Raw genomic sequence first — 17,962 nt, 5'->3', positions numbered from 1 at the left:
TTGGAAGGGCATACCCGATACCTCTCATTGCCTTCTATTTGGTGGCTAGTGGTTCCTTCACAACATAATTCGTTGGCTCTAAGTAGCCAACAGTGGGCAGATGCACAAAAATTCATGATTGTAAAAAAATATTAATAAAATAATTGCAATACTAAAATAACTTCATTACCATAAGTAACACCATATAACCTCTACACTTCTTGTTATCATACTGGCTCGTATAGAAGAGATGGTTGTAGAGGTATGCCAGTGCAACTACTCCCCATGTGTATTAGGGCAAGCATTCAAGTTGTCGAGGTACTGGAAGGAAGATATCTCCTAAGGCCACCTCACCAAAAAGGCATTAATGAAGCCCTTGTTTGGGTAAGAAAAAACATCGTAACAAGAGTTGATATCCCTGATGGATCCATATAAGCCCTAACTTGAAGATGAGTAGAGTGCAATAACACCTGGCATTATGGCTAACAAGCTTTAGCTCTAGATGCTCCTGACAGATCCAAACATGACCAACATAGTGGTCCATGTACGATTGAATAAGTGACAAATCAACTAAACCTCCTTCAAATAGAGATCCAATGATCTTACCAACAGTTGGTTGTGGCTTTACCACTGGTTGCTGCTACTACTGTCGTGGCTCGTCATCACGGTGCGTCTGTGCTGCCACAGTCACTCAACGATGCCTCTCGTTCGCATCATCCCCTTCATGGGGGATCACATCCAGCAATGTATGATGTCTACTTCGTGCAAGTAATCACAAGTCAGAAATAAAATGAAAAAATAAGTCAATAATCTTTCATGATAAACAATTATATTTAACTAGGAAAACAAAATAAAAAATATTACATTAGTCTAAAAAAATTATAAGCATGAATAAAAATCAAAACGTACAAGGAAATCATGATTTCATTGTGTAATTCAAAAGTTAAAAAAATTGCAACATAATCGTGATTCCGTTGTGACATTCAATTTTTTTTTATAAAAAAAGTAACATAATCACAATTCTGTTGTGTCAAAAGACACAATGGAATCATGATTCCACTACTGAGTCTTATTTTTTATTTTAAAAAATCAATGAAATCGTGATTCCGTTGTAGCATTATCTACAACAGAATTACAACTTCGTTGAACAGAAAATTGCAACAAAAAAAAATCGTTGCAGAAAGGGGTGCTAAAAGGAGAGAACAAAGGAGGAGGAAGGGTTTTTGGAAAAGGGTCTTGTGTTTTGGGGAAGGGAAGAGTTTTTGAATAGAAGGAGAATGAAAAATGGTTTCTGTGTTCTGGGGGAGAAAGGAGGTGGGGGACACAAATAGGGGGAGAAAAGAGGGAGGGGTAGGAAATTTGGAAGTTGGAAGCAAAAAGATAATTTCAAGGAATTGTATAACATTTTTTTATAGGGATCAATAGTTACTCTGCTTAGTTAATTAATGTAGTGAAAAATTAAGTCCAAGTTAAAGAAGCCTCTTTTTTTTTTTTTCCTTTTAGTGAAAGAAGGTAAAGGTATGTTAAATAAAGAATTCAAAAATAAAAGATTTTATCCAAGTGTGATAGAGCGCAAGCGACCCTTAGAGGTTTGCATCCATCTCTTGGAAGGAAATCCATATGGCCAGGCGTCAACGGCTAAGAGTACTTCTATTTTTATTTTTTGTTATCACATAGATGAATACTAGAATCAGATCTAGAAATATATGCATAAAGGATCTTAGTTAATGTTTATATGAATCTTGACATTATCAATAAATTGTTTATATGAGTTAATTGAGTTCAGTCCCTTCAATAAAATATGAATTCAAATTTTATAAATAAAAAAACATATTTGAGAGGATAAACCTCTTATTGAAAGTAGTAAATATTCATTATAAGTAAAATTGATATATATTAATATTATGGTTAAAAAAATATGAATCTCAAAATTTAATTCTTGATTATGCTAATATATATATATATATATATATATATATATATATATATATATTATTGAATATAAATTATCTTATTCAAATTATTTTTTGTAAAACAAAAAACCTCGATGTTTTCTAGACAGAATATTGAAAAAAATAGCACAATAAACTAATTGAAAGCTAAGTGCCTAAATTAACATTTATTTATATAAGAATGACATTTCCTAGAACATAGGATAAAACTTAATAATGTATTAAAAAGAACAATTTTGGATGGATTTCCTGTTTTTACCAATTTACTAATGCTTACCTAATGTTATGAGCTATTTAGAAAAAGAAAAAAAAAACCTTAATACTACTACAGAAACGAATTTTTAAGTCGATTCTAAAGGATATTTTACAATGGTTTTTAACCGTTGTAAACTGCGGTGTCGTAAAATCAACGAACATTTACAATGATGATTTCACAACCATCTTACTATAACCACTTTGAATAACCGTCTTAGAATGTGTTACTTTTCAAAGGCGGTCTTTGGTACAATCTGTCCTAGTATAATAGACTTTTTATGACGGTTATACATATAACCGTCTTAAAAAGTCTTACATATATAGACTGTACTAAGACAGTTATGGAAAAACCGTCTTAGTAAGTGGACTTTCTACGACGTTATACGCGTAACCGTCTTAGAAAGTCATAGATATACAGACTATACTAAGATGCTTACGTGTATAACCGTCATAGAAAGTTCACTATATTAAGACGGTTTTCCCATAATCGTCTTAGTATGTCTAGTCTAATTTTTTTTGTACATTTTTCTGCTTGATTTTTATTTTTTGTAATTTCTTAGAATTTTTTTAACTTTAATACACTAAACATTTGAAACAAAAGTATATTACTCATCTATTTCAACAATTGTAAAATCATTTAATTATATAATACAAGAATTTATATAGTCTACATTTTTGCAACAATTTACATTACCATACAATAGAAGTTTCAACTAATTGACATTAGAATATGTAACATTGTTAGCATGGTAGAATATATCTAATAATGGTTCTTAGAATATTAACAACTAATTTGAAGCTAACATATAAGTTTCTGTGTGACACCCTCTACCCCTCACATATATATTAATAAAGGAATAAAAATTCAAATATTAATTAAAAGTATTTTTAAAACATTTTTAAATACAAGCTTTTCAAATGGATAAAAGGCTCACATTCACTTTCTTCTACATCATATTCAAACTTGTCCAAATAAATAATAAAGTCATCTCGACTCAAAGAAAATCATATAAGTCTCATACAATTAATATAGAACCTATATCCTAATGTCACATCCTATCAGAGCGTGGTGTTCCCGTGTCCTCTAGCATGAGGTTCTTCATAGTCATCCACCTATTCATCTGCTCCCCCGAACACAAGTTCAAGATCATCACAGGATCCAAACACAACAACACACAGGGAGTGAGTTATCACATTCCTAGCTAATAGAGAAACAAGACAACTAGATATACATATCATATAAACCAAATAAAACTTACTTACACGTAATTCATGTAATTCCACCACTTTTTCATTCAAGGTTCACTTTTCATCCATCAATCACACTTTTCAATCATCAATCACATTACACAAGAATCACACACTCTAATCAAGACATAATAACACCTCAATTTCATAATAAACAATTAGCAAGCGCATGGGACAGTTATGCTAAGACTCAAGCCTATATGTAATGTAGTACCATGTCAGTGAAAAACCACCCTGGGGCGCTTAGGAGTACATAACAAGACACACCACACTATGGGTTTGTCAGGTCACTCTCACTAAGTAAGATCATAGGGAGACCAGTCAGGGTCACGATGTTTTGCGAGAATGCTCCAACCATATGGGATCAATATAGGCTTAAAGGAGCACTCAAACCCGGTGACCCCCAAGGCCTACACTCCGAAGAGTCCGTCAGGGCCTCTCCCTCCTGATTCAGGTCCAACCCCTAAAATCATTTTTGCATGTAGACACTGCTCATGAATTATACAATACCCACGACCTTACACTCGTGTTTTAAACACGTTCAACACAATCGCACTATGATTTAACACTGGCTCCTAAATAGGAAACCTACATTTTCTCTTTAACACTGCGCATCAACGCTTTTCTCAAGATAACACTGGTCGGGTTATTGTACAATTCATAGCTTACAACACAAGTAATTTCACATCAAGTGTTAACTACACACTTATCCACAACTAGAACTCATTCACAATTTCACTTCTCATAGTGTGACAATCCACCATCACATGTTTACACGTATATCACAAATTAACACATGTTCAACTTTACACTTATACTCAATCTCAATAACAATATTATAATCTCAAAGCAACATATTCTTCTACAATTCATCACATACTCACAATTTGAATCATCATTTCATATCCTCAATATAACAATTTATATAAAACACTATCACAACATTAGGACTAAAACCCCTTAACTAATATTACACAATTATATCAAAATCATAGGTCGAAATATACAAATATCAAGAGCACAATTTATCAAGCAATTTTCATTAGGACATCAATATTTTATTTATAATCATAAAGGAAAAATTGCAATTTAATAAACATCTCAAAATAAAACCCCAATTTAATCCTCTAAGGATCCCTACACATGTTCTCACTAATCCCCAACTGTGAATAACTCATCCCTTACCTCTGAGCGGACTCACGTGTCTTCAGCCAGGGATAGCAACATCTCTAGTGGTTCCCTGAAATTCTTTCCGTTATTCCTCCGACTGCTCCGATAGAATTCCCAAACGTCAGAGAGACGGAGAAGAGATTGAAACCTCCACTTATACTGTCTTCATGCGATTCCTTTTTCTCCCTCCACGAATATTATCTCGCAAATTCCAACGGTGGAAGCGTGCGAAATTGAATTTCGAACAACATATCCAAATTTCACAATAATCCAACGGTTAACGAAACCGAGATCGTAGTTTTACCAAGACAGCTCTGGGTTTCTGCGGGAAAGAAAAAGGCTACAATGCGAAGGGTGTTTCTCTCAGTTCAGACATGATATCGAAATTCCCAACGGTGAGAATGCTCGTAATTGTGTTGCGAACATGATACTCAAATTTCACGACGATCCAACGGTGAACGGGTTCGAGATTGTCGTTTTTTGAGACTGGTTTGGTGGGCTGCGGGAAAAAGAAAGGGTTTTGAGAGGAGAAGGGGAAAAACGAAAATGAGGCCAAAAGGAGACAGCTGACTTAACATAACTATTTATACCTAGGGTACTCAGCCTATTATTTGCTCTATATTTATTTATTTTACTAAAAAACTTTTTAAATTTATTTACGAAAAATTGGGATATTACATTCTGACCTAGAGGGCATCCATGAATAAACCTAACTTTCCAGATGGCACATAATGCGTTCCAAGGCCAGCATATATTACATCTGAGGGAGTAGAAATCCTCTTTCCAATCAGTCCAAGATAAGTACCTGCAATTAAAAACAATATTTAAAGTAACATGAATCAGAATCATATTTTAGCATGACCAAGTTACCTCCCACCATAACAGCACCTTAAGCAAGTTATTGACCTGCCTATATTATTTCGGCTTCTTAGGCAGCAAAGCTAAATTCCCTTTACCCTATACTAAAGCTATTATCTCTACATCCCTTTCATTATAGTAATTTCTGGAAAATTTGGATATATATTTATGGGGTATTTCACCATAACACATGTCATCCAGTTCTTTACAAGTTACCGCTTTAAATTGTTCGTCAACAAATTCTTTTCCAAGGAAATCCTAGAATAATAATGAAACTCAAAAAATAAATAATTGTAGACCGACTACAATAAACTTGAGAAGAAATTGAAAATTTAACATCAATTTTCTAGGAATTAGGGAAAATCAATTCAGAAATCTTCTCATACAACTTTATCTAGTTCCTAAAATTCATATGTTTATTACCTACTTACATTCATTTGTTGGGCGAAATGAAAGATTCACCGAGCAAATAAAGCTTTTGAAAAGTGGTGCTTCTAACTTCTATTTTCTAGGCTCCAAAACCTTGACCTTGAGCTACTCCAAATTCCTTTATATTAAAAAGACTTCAAACGTTAATAATTTATCTTAAACTTTAAAAAACTAGTTAATTAAATTCCTAAATAGTTACATTCTAACTAAAAATGGGCCAAACATAGTTTTAAATTAAGGTTAAATGAAATAATTGATCTCATACATACCTAGAAAGGTAGACATAAAATGCAATAATCATACATCATGTTTTTCATACAACACATGTTCACCATTTTTTAAACAAAGCCTTAAAAATAAGAAATAAAAATAGACATTTTTGTAATTATTTGTAAACAACAAAACTGGAAAATAAACTAGCTTTGTTGGTGTCAATGGTAAACTCCCATTTTGATAAACTACATATGTTCACCAGTTTCTATACAAGTCTTTAAAATAGGAGATAAAATAAAAATAATGCCATCTTTGTAATTATTTATAAAAACAAAAAATGCAAACAAAAATATTTTAAAAAATCAAATATGCCCATAGCTACTAGATAAAGGCTCAATGGTTTTGTACAGTGTATACGAATTTCTAAGCAAATTTCATTTTACTATAACAATTTCAGTATTTCCTTCCGTTGACTACATCAGTATAATGCACCCTTGGGTCATTGCTTTGCCTTTTGGCATTTAATGGCCTCAATATTACCCGTGCCATATATTTTTACATAGTACAACTTCTCATCATTGAAATTTATTTTCTAATCCAAAACAAAGCATGCAATGATATCTATGATTATTTTTACATAGTACAGCTTCTCAATATTACCCGTGCCATATATATTATTTATTATATTTATTTTATTATTTATGTTACTATTATATTTAATTATTATTAGTATTAGTATTATTTACTATTATATATAGATATAACAAAATAACATAGATGAATGAAAAATAAAATAGAAATGAAAGATATTTGAGGAAGAGATAGATAAATGAGTGAAAATAAATTAAAAAATACTATAATTTATTTCACAAGTCACACAAAGGTTCTGCAACGGCAATGGGACAATATGAAGTCTACAAAACTCAAGAAACTTAACTAATATATATATATATATATATATATATATATATATATATTTAACTAACTCACCCATACTAAAAACATGGTAGTCCCGGTCTCGGCCTTTGACATGATCTGTATAGATCCCTCTAACATACTTGACATCTCCAAGTTCCACCTATATATACATACACACATCACTTCACACAAAAAACATAAAGATCATTTGAAATAAGCATACCTGTGAAGGTCTTCAATCAATCTAATAACATGAGATTTGACAGTGTAATTAGGAATGACATTTGTAAGAGTAAGTCTCTGATGAGTTTTTGGACAAACATTCAACCCATGATCAAGCCACTTTTGGATGGATTGCCTCTCATATGTTTGACCTGAAGCCACAATGAAGCCACAATGACAGGATCCAACATGAGTTCCAATGATAAAGGACAGCGGAAGTATGGAGGGATTGTCATACCATTCTTGACTACAGGACACTCAGCCATAATAAATTTAAGTTTAACACTAATAATTATCTAAGACCTAGTAAAGTCTAACTATAATAATAATTATTGAATAAGATTCACTGAAATTAAACTATAATCAAAATTTGTTATTAGTTATTAGAATTTTTCTGAGATAATTATTGTCCCGATTTGTAATTAGAAGAGTTTATTGTGAAATTCTTATCTCAATTTTTTTTAATGTCTGAAAGTACTTTTTTTCTATTATCTGAATTAAGCAGTAACATTATCTTGGTAAATTATTTTTCTGATGAATGATAAAGAAAATAAGTATGACTCTATTTGCCACTATGATCAATGAATATTCATAGACAAAACCTAAGAAACTAGTCTAGATAATTTATTAGCAGAAATGTCAATTCGAAACAGCTTTCGAAGTGTGGTAAAGTAAAAGAAACAAAAAAACAAAGCAAAGGAAAACAATAGAAGAAACAAAAAAGAAAGGAAGAAAAAAGAAAAAAAATGCGAAAAAGCCAAAAGGAATAGAAGCAATATAATACTAACATTTTTCAGAATCTCTAACTGAATGTGAAAAAGCCAAAATAGAAATAAAACATGTTTATAATAAGAAAATAAATTAGAGAGAAACAAAAATTTCAAATGCATTAGGTAGAATATGTTTGCAGCAACTGATCATAGATAGAATTCATAAAACAACATTATTCATAGCCAAAGAAGAAAAATTCATTCCTAATTACAAAATGCTACTGATTGTTATCCTATAGATGAATGAAAAGGGCTACAGAGAAACAAACTATGGAAAATGTGTGTAAATTAATGATTGAGACATCTGAGCATTGCATTGCAAGAAAAATCTTTATCCATATAAAAAAACAAACAGGACTGCAACATGATGCCCATAAAGGCATAAAGGAATGGGAAACATATGATACCAATGATATCAAGTCCAACAATGCAATCCTGGCATAAAATTATTGAGTTGTAACATGATACTACTTATTTCCTGACATTTAACAGAACAAAGTGGATGGACATCCCTGTAGAGAAAGTACGCATTATACAAACTTAAAAAGTTCATTATTAAATATTAAATCCAGAAGTTTCCAGTTTAATTTTGCAAAGAAATAGTAGTGGTATATTACTATTCTCAAATAGTCAAGTGACTAGAGACATAAATAGTTAAACATCAGTTCATAATAATGTATATATTATCAGAGCAGACCACAGTGCTAAAAGATGTTATGTAGTTTGCATGAACTGATGTTATGTAGTTTGCAACAAAAATAGAGTAAAATTGAATTGTCAGAGCAGACCACAGTGCTAAAACATTAGTAAAACACTGGGCAGCTAAGAATCCATCAACTTGGATAATATATATATTGGTACATAACACTCCCTATATTTAATTTAGTACTTATTTTAATATGAATTTTAAAAATAAGACAGAGGGAAAGAAAAATATGTTAAACGTGCCAGAAAGTCCTGATTGTTTAAATAGCATAGGCAAATCCAATCACAATTTTGGCTTCATAAAAATTATGAGGGTGATGTAGGTACACCCATAATTTTGGCCCTTTTTTTTATCTGTCAGAAATAGTTATGCTGATACGTAGCCAATCTGTGCTAAAAGATCCCAAGATAGCCGAACATATGCCAATTCAAAAGATAAACCAAGTGCAATTAGTATAGCTCAATTTGGTGTGATTTGACAATTTATGAATGAATTGTGTGACTATGATTCAGAGGACAGAAAATGGTGGTTTCTCAATCATGTTGCAACAGATTCAAATCTGATTTCAAATTTTCAAAACCAGCATGAGAAGCCTGCCTACTTCAGCTTCATTGAAATTATTTTAGTGCAAAAATAAGCCTTTCATGTTTATTTCACAATAAGTATTTTACAAATACATTTTTCTAAATTATACTTTTCCCCAATTGGAATTTGTGCCTCGACTGAGAAGCATAGTTGGAGGTATAAGCAGAAACAAGAAATCAAAAGGTTCAATGTACATGGGACCTGTGAGTAAGGTGAATAGCAGAAATCAGGAGACAGTGGACTCTTATAGCATGCCAGAAGATACTTGGAAGTTTGAAGCCAAAAGCATGAATTCAACAGTTTATAAATTATTGCACAAGAATATCATTCAAATGATATCACAATGAATTTAACTTTGCATAAGGGGCAAATATAACATTTACACACAGTATAGAGCCAACTGAATAACAAGCACATACATATGCTTTAACAATTGAATTCCTTAGTCTGCTTTAAGGATAGCAAATATGCGGCCATGAAACACGCAATACCCTCCACTATATCTTCTTGTTCTGAGTCAAAACGTTCACTTTCCCAAGAATTACTTTCTTCTGCCACAACCAATAACTTTTTTCTTTTATTATCATTCTAAACTTGAAGCAAATAAAGAGAAAACACTCATTATTTGAAATCACCAAAATGCCAAAAACCATTTCACACTGCAGAAGATACCATCTATAATCTATGAAACTGAAGCCCGAGCACACTCCAACTGTTGAAGAAAGGCCAGACATTCAACTCTAGATTTCAGCAGATCACATAACTGCATTCAGGCCATAACATTCCATTTGGCCGTGGTTTTATTTTTTTTTTGAAAAATATTTGTTAATTATAAACTAGCTCTGATCAATTCAACAAACACATAACCTACCTCAACACCAGCACCCCGATGATAATCCATGGCCAACGTCTCCACAATCCTTTTCCCTTCATCGTAACAACTCCTCTCACCTGAAATCACCAAACCAAAATCTCAACAAACCAAACCAACAACGAAAAGACAAGTTATTTATGTTAAAACTTAAAAGCATGGTCCATTCATTCACTCACTCACCAATTGGATTCACATTTCCCCAGTAAGTCTCTTTCTGAGGATGCTCCAACGGATCACCGTAAACCTAACTAGTACTAGTAAGCAGAAACCTAGCCCCAATTCTTTTCGCAAGGCCAAGCATGTTAAGCGTGTCCATCACATTCGTCTTCTAAGCCAACAATTAAGGATCACAAAATTCAACACAAAACACAAAAAATTACGAAAAAAGAGGGCCGAAACTTAAAAACACAACAAGTTAGAGTTAGAAGATAGAGAGAAAGGATATGATGGTCTTCATGGGGTTGTATTTGTAGTGCACCGGCGACGCGGGACACGCGAGGTGGTAGATCTGATCGACCTCCAACAGAATCGGCTCAACGATGACGTGGCGAATGAGCTCGAACCTAGGGTTCCCGAACAGATGCACCAGGTTCTCTTTTCTTCCTGTGAAGAAATTTTCGATCACGATGATGTCGTCACCGCGAGTGATGAGTTTGTCGACGAGGTGGCTCCCCACGAAGCCTCGTGTCGTCGGTGACGATGATTCGCTGCCTCCTGCCGCTGATCCTGACCAGAATACGGCCCGTGCGAGGCCTTGTGCCGCTGAAGCGGGCAAGCCCGGTTCGAGGGAGGAATGTGTGGGCCGCCTCGGATGGGCCCATGCGGGAGAGAGTGGGCTGGATGATGAAGAAGGTGGAGTCGATGAGGATGCAGACGAGGATGAACAACGGACTCGAGCTTCTTTTTTTGAGACTTCCATGGCTAACGTCGTAAGACAACAGAGGAGAGGGGGCGGCGTAACAAAGTAAAGTTTTCTGCTTGGGCTAGCTAGGGTATACTGCAATTATTGAAGAGCCTGTACAAAGACCGTCCTTCGTGTCCTTCGTCGTTGTCTTAATTAATCGTAATTACTATATTGCCACTAAGTGACATTCTAAGACGGTTTTTTATAACCGCCTTAGACAGTGCGACGTTAAAAACAATTTTTTTCTTTTATTACAAAATTTCCACCGGACCGTTTCCTAAGACGGTTTTGCACAACCGTCATCGAATACGCGTCGTAAAAAGGTGCTTTTGTAGTAGTATACTATGAGCTGCTTTTAACTGGCAACAACATGACCCGAAAATAACTATGATTAGACGCTGTGAAGAAGTGATTAAAAAAAGGGAACCAAGTTAGGTTAACTACAACCTAATCAGTAATGACCTAATCAAGTCAAAGTTTTTTTTCTTTTCCATTTACAGTTATCTTCAACAAAATAAATATTTGTTTGAGATAAGTTTAGACGCTGATTATGTTTGAATATATTTCTTCATAACATTTATAAGAGAAATATATAAGAATAAATAAAATATTTTTTCATAAAAGAAAATTTAACTTATATATAAGTTAATAATCACCTTTTAAAAAAATTAATATGAAACAACTTTTACAAATTAATTAATTAATGATTTGTTACTTTTTAAAGATTTAGGGTATGTTTGCGTAACAGTTTACATTTGCAAACAAATGTTGGCAAAAACATTTAGACTCTTTTTTTTTTTTTTGCATTCAATTTGTATCGGACAATTAAATATGTCTTGAAATTCGTGTGCGATAACATGCACTTATCCTTTCATCACCCAGATATTATTTGGATTCTGTGTTGCATTACATTCAAATTATAATCTTACGAGATTACATTTCTCTGCATTATTTCTTTAATATCTTCGTTGCAATAAGGATGACATTATTTGTTAAGTTTCATATGTTTTTCACACCATTTACATAATTTTATTAAAAAAATTTAAAGGTAAGGTGTCTTCATATCTAATAATTATGAGGCTAATTCTTAAATGTAAAAATTATCGAAATAAATTTTAGTCTCTTAAAAAAAATTCATCAACTTAATAACAACATCCGTTTAATTGTACAATTTTTATCCTAAAAATATTTTTTCACAACTAGATGTCGATTGTATTTGATGTGTCAAATTATAAAAGGTAATATATACAACTTTTAAACATATAATGAGTTATGTAATAGAAATATTTTGTAGCGTAGAATAATAAGTGTGATATAAAATATAGAAAAATTATAGATATTATTTTCATGTCATAATAAATGTTTTGTTACGTATTTTATTTTTTTAAGTATAACAACAATAGATGCAATACTATTATTATATTACAAGTGCCAGTGGATGACGTTTTGTTTTTATCCATTTAAATAATATTTTATTTTATTTCTTTCTCTTTTATTTCCATCTTTTCGATTTTATTAAATTTTTTTATCTAAATAGATAATCTTGTAGCATTTATTAATTGTTACTAGTTAGAACTTATCCTAAAGTAGGGTAGTTGACTTTTTTAACACAAGGGCCCCAGAGGCCACTGAAGAGAAATTTACGGAGATATCTCACCCCTACAAAATCATCCCAAATAAGGTAGGTATTCATTCCTCTAGGGGATATTGACACCATTGTGTTCCTAAGTTAATATTATGCCCATTGGAGGCCAAAAAATTAGCAACATAATTACATTCATTATACATTTGTTTCATTTCCACTTAGGGTAATTGATTTTGCTCCCCTAGATATTCTCTCCACTAATTTCAAGGTATTCTGGCAAACTAAATTTCTTTAATTATTGGCACGCTATAGGTATCCAAGGAACTCATTCATCTTCAACGTGTTGAGATGACAAGCTTCATGGATGGGTATAATCTTTAGTTGTCACTCGAGATAATGTTTTTAGGGTTTGTTAGAATCAAAGATATTGAATGATATTGAACCTCTAAAAAAATTTGATGATAACAAAAGTATTAAATTTTGTATAAATTAATGAATTACATTGAGTTTCACATAAATCCAATCGTTCAAATCAAGTCTGGTAATAAAATCTTGACTCTATGTTTTATTATTATTACATCTCTAAGAGTCCAATGAACTAGAACTTGTTTTAACAAAGGAACAAATCAGTATCCAATGCATTGTATATGAATAAGTGTCCAAACTATTGAGAAAACCAACATCCAATATGTAGTGTTTGTATAACCGTCCCAATGAAGCTAACTAACTTGTGCTATAGTTTTATATATGAGTTAGTTAACGTCTAATGATGAGATCATACTCTTGTGCACATAACAAGGTTGATACATATTCTAGGATATATGAAATATTTTGTATTTCCCTTTTGATATTTGAAATTGCTAATATTTGAATTTTAAATGTGTACCAAGGAAACAGAAAAGAAAAGCACATTCTTTATCAATTGTTTTTCATACAATTAGTGGAGACATGATTTTCACTGCACAAAAAAGGATTGTATTGTAGTCACTTTTCTCTCTCCACCCCAAACTACCATGTTGCCAAAGTCAACAAATGTGTGATAACGAATTTTTTTTGAAAAGGCTCCAATCCAGTAACAGATACTTTTTTGAAGCCTATAAATAAAGGACCAAGGCTCTATAATCAATAATGAAGCAATCTCATAATTTTCCTAAGTGTTGAAACTATGCTGAAATTGTTGGACGATCCATACAAGTGCTTAAGAGAGTTAATCTTTGCATATCATAGTTCATTTGTAATATGTGCATAATTGTGTATCCTCTCTTTAAAGGTTAAGTCTTTTTATTCATTCAAACTATCGTTTGTAAATCCTACAGTGGTTAGTCATCAAAGAATACTTGGTGTTTGTTAATCTCAGGAGAAGATTAAGGATGAGTCAGAAGTGACTTAGAAAATACTTGTTGCAGTTAGAAGTCATCTGGAGAATACTTGTTGTAGCCAGAAGTAGCAAGGTAGAATACTTGTTTTGTAATAAGTTTGATTAGTGAAATCCTTCAATATTTTTGAAGGAAAATTGGCCGTAGCTCAAGAGGTTGAGTGAACTAATATAAAACAAGTGTTTATATTCTAACTTTGAAGTTCTAATTTGTTTTTCTTTTGGGTTCATTTTAACTCACCTTGGACGCTCGAGGTCTTTGTAAAAACTGCTTGTGAAATCTATTTTGATTTTTGGACAATCTTTTAGGAACATTGTTTTCAAAGTCCTTTGTGAAATCTATCTTAAGAAAGCCACAAACTTTGGGGAAAAGATTTTAAGTTTAAATATACATAATATTCAACCCCTTCTAATGTGTTCCTTTTATTTCAAGGTTAAGTAACTTTTAGTGTCAAAGGAGAAGATTTGCAATTTGGCATGACAAATATAGAGAATCGACTGATAGTTGAAAGATCTTCATTTCACAATGCTTCGACCTTCTTTAGAGATGATTATATCTATTGGCAATATAAGATAAGGATATTCATCAAATCCACACATTATAGTTAATGACAAGTAGGAATGACAAAATGTATCCAAATCCTACGGTTCCAACAAAAATATCTGTAAGTAAATAGAGTAAATGCCTATTTATTGAAGATGAACATGGGGCGAGTACTTACCCACAAATATGAATGGGGATTGGTACAGGAATAGGTACTATAATATCTATCGACACTTATATATTAACAATCATTTGCAATATGGGACAAAGAAAAAGACTTAAAAGTCTCGATTTGTCATATATATATATATATAGTTACTATAAAATGAAATTCTTTTTAAATGAAAATGTTAATGTTAGAGTTATGATTTTTATTAAACACTGATTTTTTCCGTCATGAAATACATCCAAAGAATATGTCTTTGTTTTTTTTATAAGATTAATTTATGAATCACTTAATTTGTTTGAAAAACTTATATGTAAAAGTGTTGGTATAAAGACAAGGTCATTACGTATTTAATATACGGTTAATAGAATTGTGAATTAATTATAAATCAATCTTTATATAATTTTTAAAATAATTGTTATAAAATTTAATCAATTTATAATTCTAGTAATATATAAATTAAAAATATTTATGATTAAATAATAATATTAAAAATATAATATATAGATTAAAAGCTCCCTATACTTATAAATAATAGATGTTACCTTTGCTTATATTAAAAAGACAAACCAAGTAAGGCTGGTCAACTCATATCAATTTGTATGCTCTTGTTCGAGAATCTGCTGCGTTCGGGCTGGAAGCACATGATGGAATATATTTATATTATTAATTTAATGACTAACACATTACTTTTTTTCTATATTCATGAGTGATGTGTCTATCTTGATTTTCTATAGTTAAAAGTTTAACCTTAATCAATTACTCATCATAACTTTTTGGTTCTTTAATAGATAAATCAATTACGTACATAAAATTTAATATATAAAACACTACTTATATAAAATTTAGTATAAGTCAAGGCATAAATGTATTCAAAATTCACTAATAAAAAACAGGAACGCTGATATGTGCCCTAACTACTTTACTTTTTGAGGCAAATATCTTTCTTTATCCCTAGTTGAAGTGATGTTTTAACTCAATTAGTTGATTTCTAGGCTAGCTGTTTAGTTTCTTGCTACATTTTAGTAATTTGTCCCTTTTCTTTTGTAGAAAAAGGAGATTAAAGATGAAGAGCAAAATATGGAAGAAAAAGAAGAAGATGAAGATCACAATTTGGAGCTAGAATCTAAAGTTTTGAAGCTTTAAAGGGTCATCTAAGGTAACAATTTGATGAAGTAGTAGAATTTGTCCGTCAACGAAGCCAGAATCAATGTCTAGGTGAGTTATCGCTTAAAACAGAAAATTATGCTTGTGTATATATAGGCCTGATCCTCATTTACAACAATTATCTCCCTCAATTTGATTTGTATCATTGTGAATCTGGACTGCTGTATTAGGAGAAAAGCTCTCTCTTTTGTTCTTGGTGTTCTTCTTCATCTTACTCTCTTCCATGCATGTTTAATTTGGAGTTGCCCCATGGTCATGAGTGGCTAAGTTACACAACTGTACCGGGTTAAATGTAACCAAAACTTACTCTCTTGCATCTTTTGATATGATTTAATATATATATTCCACATATTTGTATTTTATGCTAATATTTTATTTCTTTACTTAATGCTTGTTGTGGATTGACCACCCATGGTATGATTTTTGACATGAATGATGTTAAAAAACACTTTTATTGTCTTGAAATGAAACAATATTTTCAATAAGTTCGGTGTCTAAGAATGAAACTAAGTTTGTTGGTTTTCATTTGTCACAAAGCTTAAAGCTAGTATCTTTGTTAAGTTGTTAAGGGATCAAAGCTTAGGAAAGACACTAAAACTCTTTTTACCTAATTAATTAGGATTAAGAACACTTTTATTGGCTTATCTTAACATAAGAATACAAATGGAATATGTATGACCTATTTATGCAACAAGAAAATTAAGATTTGGTGAATCTAACCCCTGCAACATTTCTATCATTTGTTTTGACTTCTATCACAAACGTGTTATTGCTATAAAACCACAAAAACATATTTTTAAATTCTGTCCAACATTTAATCTATTTTCAAACTTCACAAAATCAACCAAAGTTCATGTTTTTGCCACTTTCTTGTGTTATTCTTTAGCTTATGTTAATATCTACACAAACATTGTTTATATAGAATTCAAAAATCACTATCAAACACAAAGAATCTTAGACAAGAAGGTGAAAGAGGTGAGGGTTAGAGAAATTTACTCAAGAAGTGTATACTGGTTTAGTTTCAAACGAAACCTACGTCCAATCTGAACAAAAGCAACCTTAGCTTGGATCTATTAACTAACAATTCAAGTTTTATATATACAAACTCACATGCACATGAAACCACACATGCAGCCTCCTTGAGATCCTATCAAGAAGAACATAACCACATGTAGAAACCTACTACATGAAAGAAAACTTGAGTAACCCACTCAAGAACCAAAACTTCAATACCCAATTAATGGAAAGAATTCACCAGATTAGTGAAAGATATGAAAGTTAATATTCTTCCTAATGCAAGATCCTAATGTAAAAAAAGATATTGCTTCAATGGATCAAAATGATAACACTATGGGGTTTCTAAGTTTTCTCTCATAGGAAAACAAAGTGAAAATATGAGAGAATTGATGTCATACATGAGACCTTTCATAAATATTATTTTTATAGACACAGGAAAAAAATAATCGATTATTTCAAAAAAGTAATCAATTAATTTGTTGATCGTATCATCTAGGCAACCTGAAGAACATATAATCAATTATATCATCATATAATTAATTATCTGTGATAGTAAAATTTGTTTCAATTCCATATAATTAATTATTCACTCAAGATAATAGACTAATTTTGAGTCTTTCTCAATTATGAAAAACAAAGGCATCATCATCAAGATAATCAATTATATCATCATATAATCAATTATTTGATGCGGGATAAAAACTTAAGTATTTTCCAAAACATGTTTCGAAAGATTTCAATCCTTAACCATGGATCAATATTATAAAAGTTAAATGAGTAAGTTGAAATGCATATTCAAGATTATCACACAAATTCAAGCATTGTAAAACTTTAAAGCACGCATCCTAATTATGACTAGAGTTCATACTAAGGAGCTTATTACAATTACACATACTCGTCATTAAAACATAAGCTTTTACAAAATTATAAAGCCTTCATGTTCTACATAAAAAGTGTAATATGAAAACTATTATGATGATTTTACTTTTTTTTATATATTGGTTGTAGATACTACACCTTTTAAG

General features: G+C 31.5%; 1 pseudogene; it reads right to left on the bottom strand.

Annotated features, from left to right (window-relative positions):
- Positions 1 to 4,965: 4,965 nt before the first annotated feature.
- LOC100806879 (UDP-glucuronic acid decarboxylase 1-like) lies at positions 4,966 to 11,386 on the bottom strand (annotated as a pseudogene).
- Positions 11,387 to 17,962: the final 6,576 nt, after the last annotated feature.

Source organism: Glycine max, chromosome 14, assembly GCF_000004515.6.
Source record: "Glycine max cultivar Williams 82 chromosome 14, Glycine_max_v4.0, whole genome shotgun sequence".
NCBI classification, from domain to species: Eukaryota; Viridiplantae; Streptophyta; class Magnoliopsida; order Fabales; family Fabaceae; genus Glycine; species Glycine max.
This window is presented reverse-complemented; position numbering and strand designations above follow the sequence as displayed.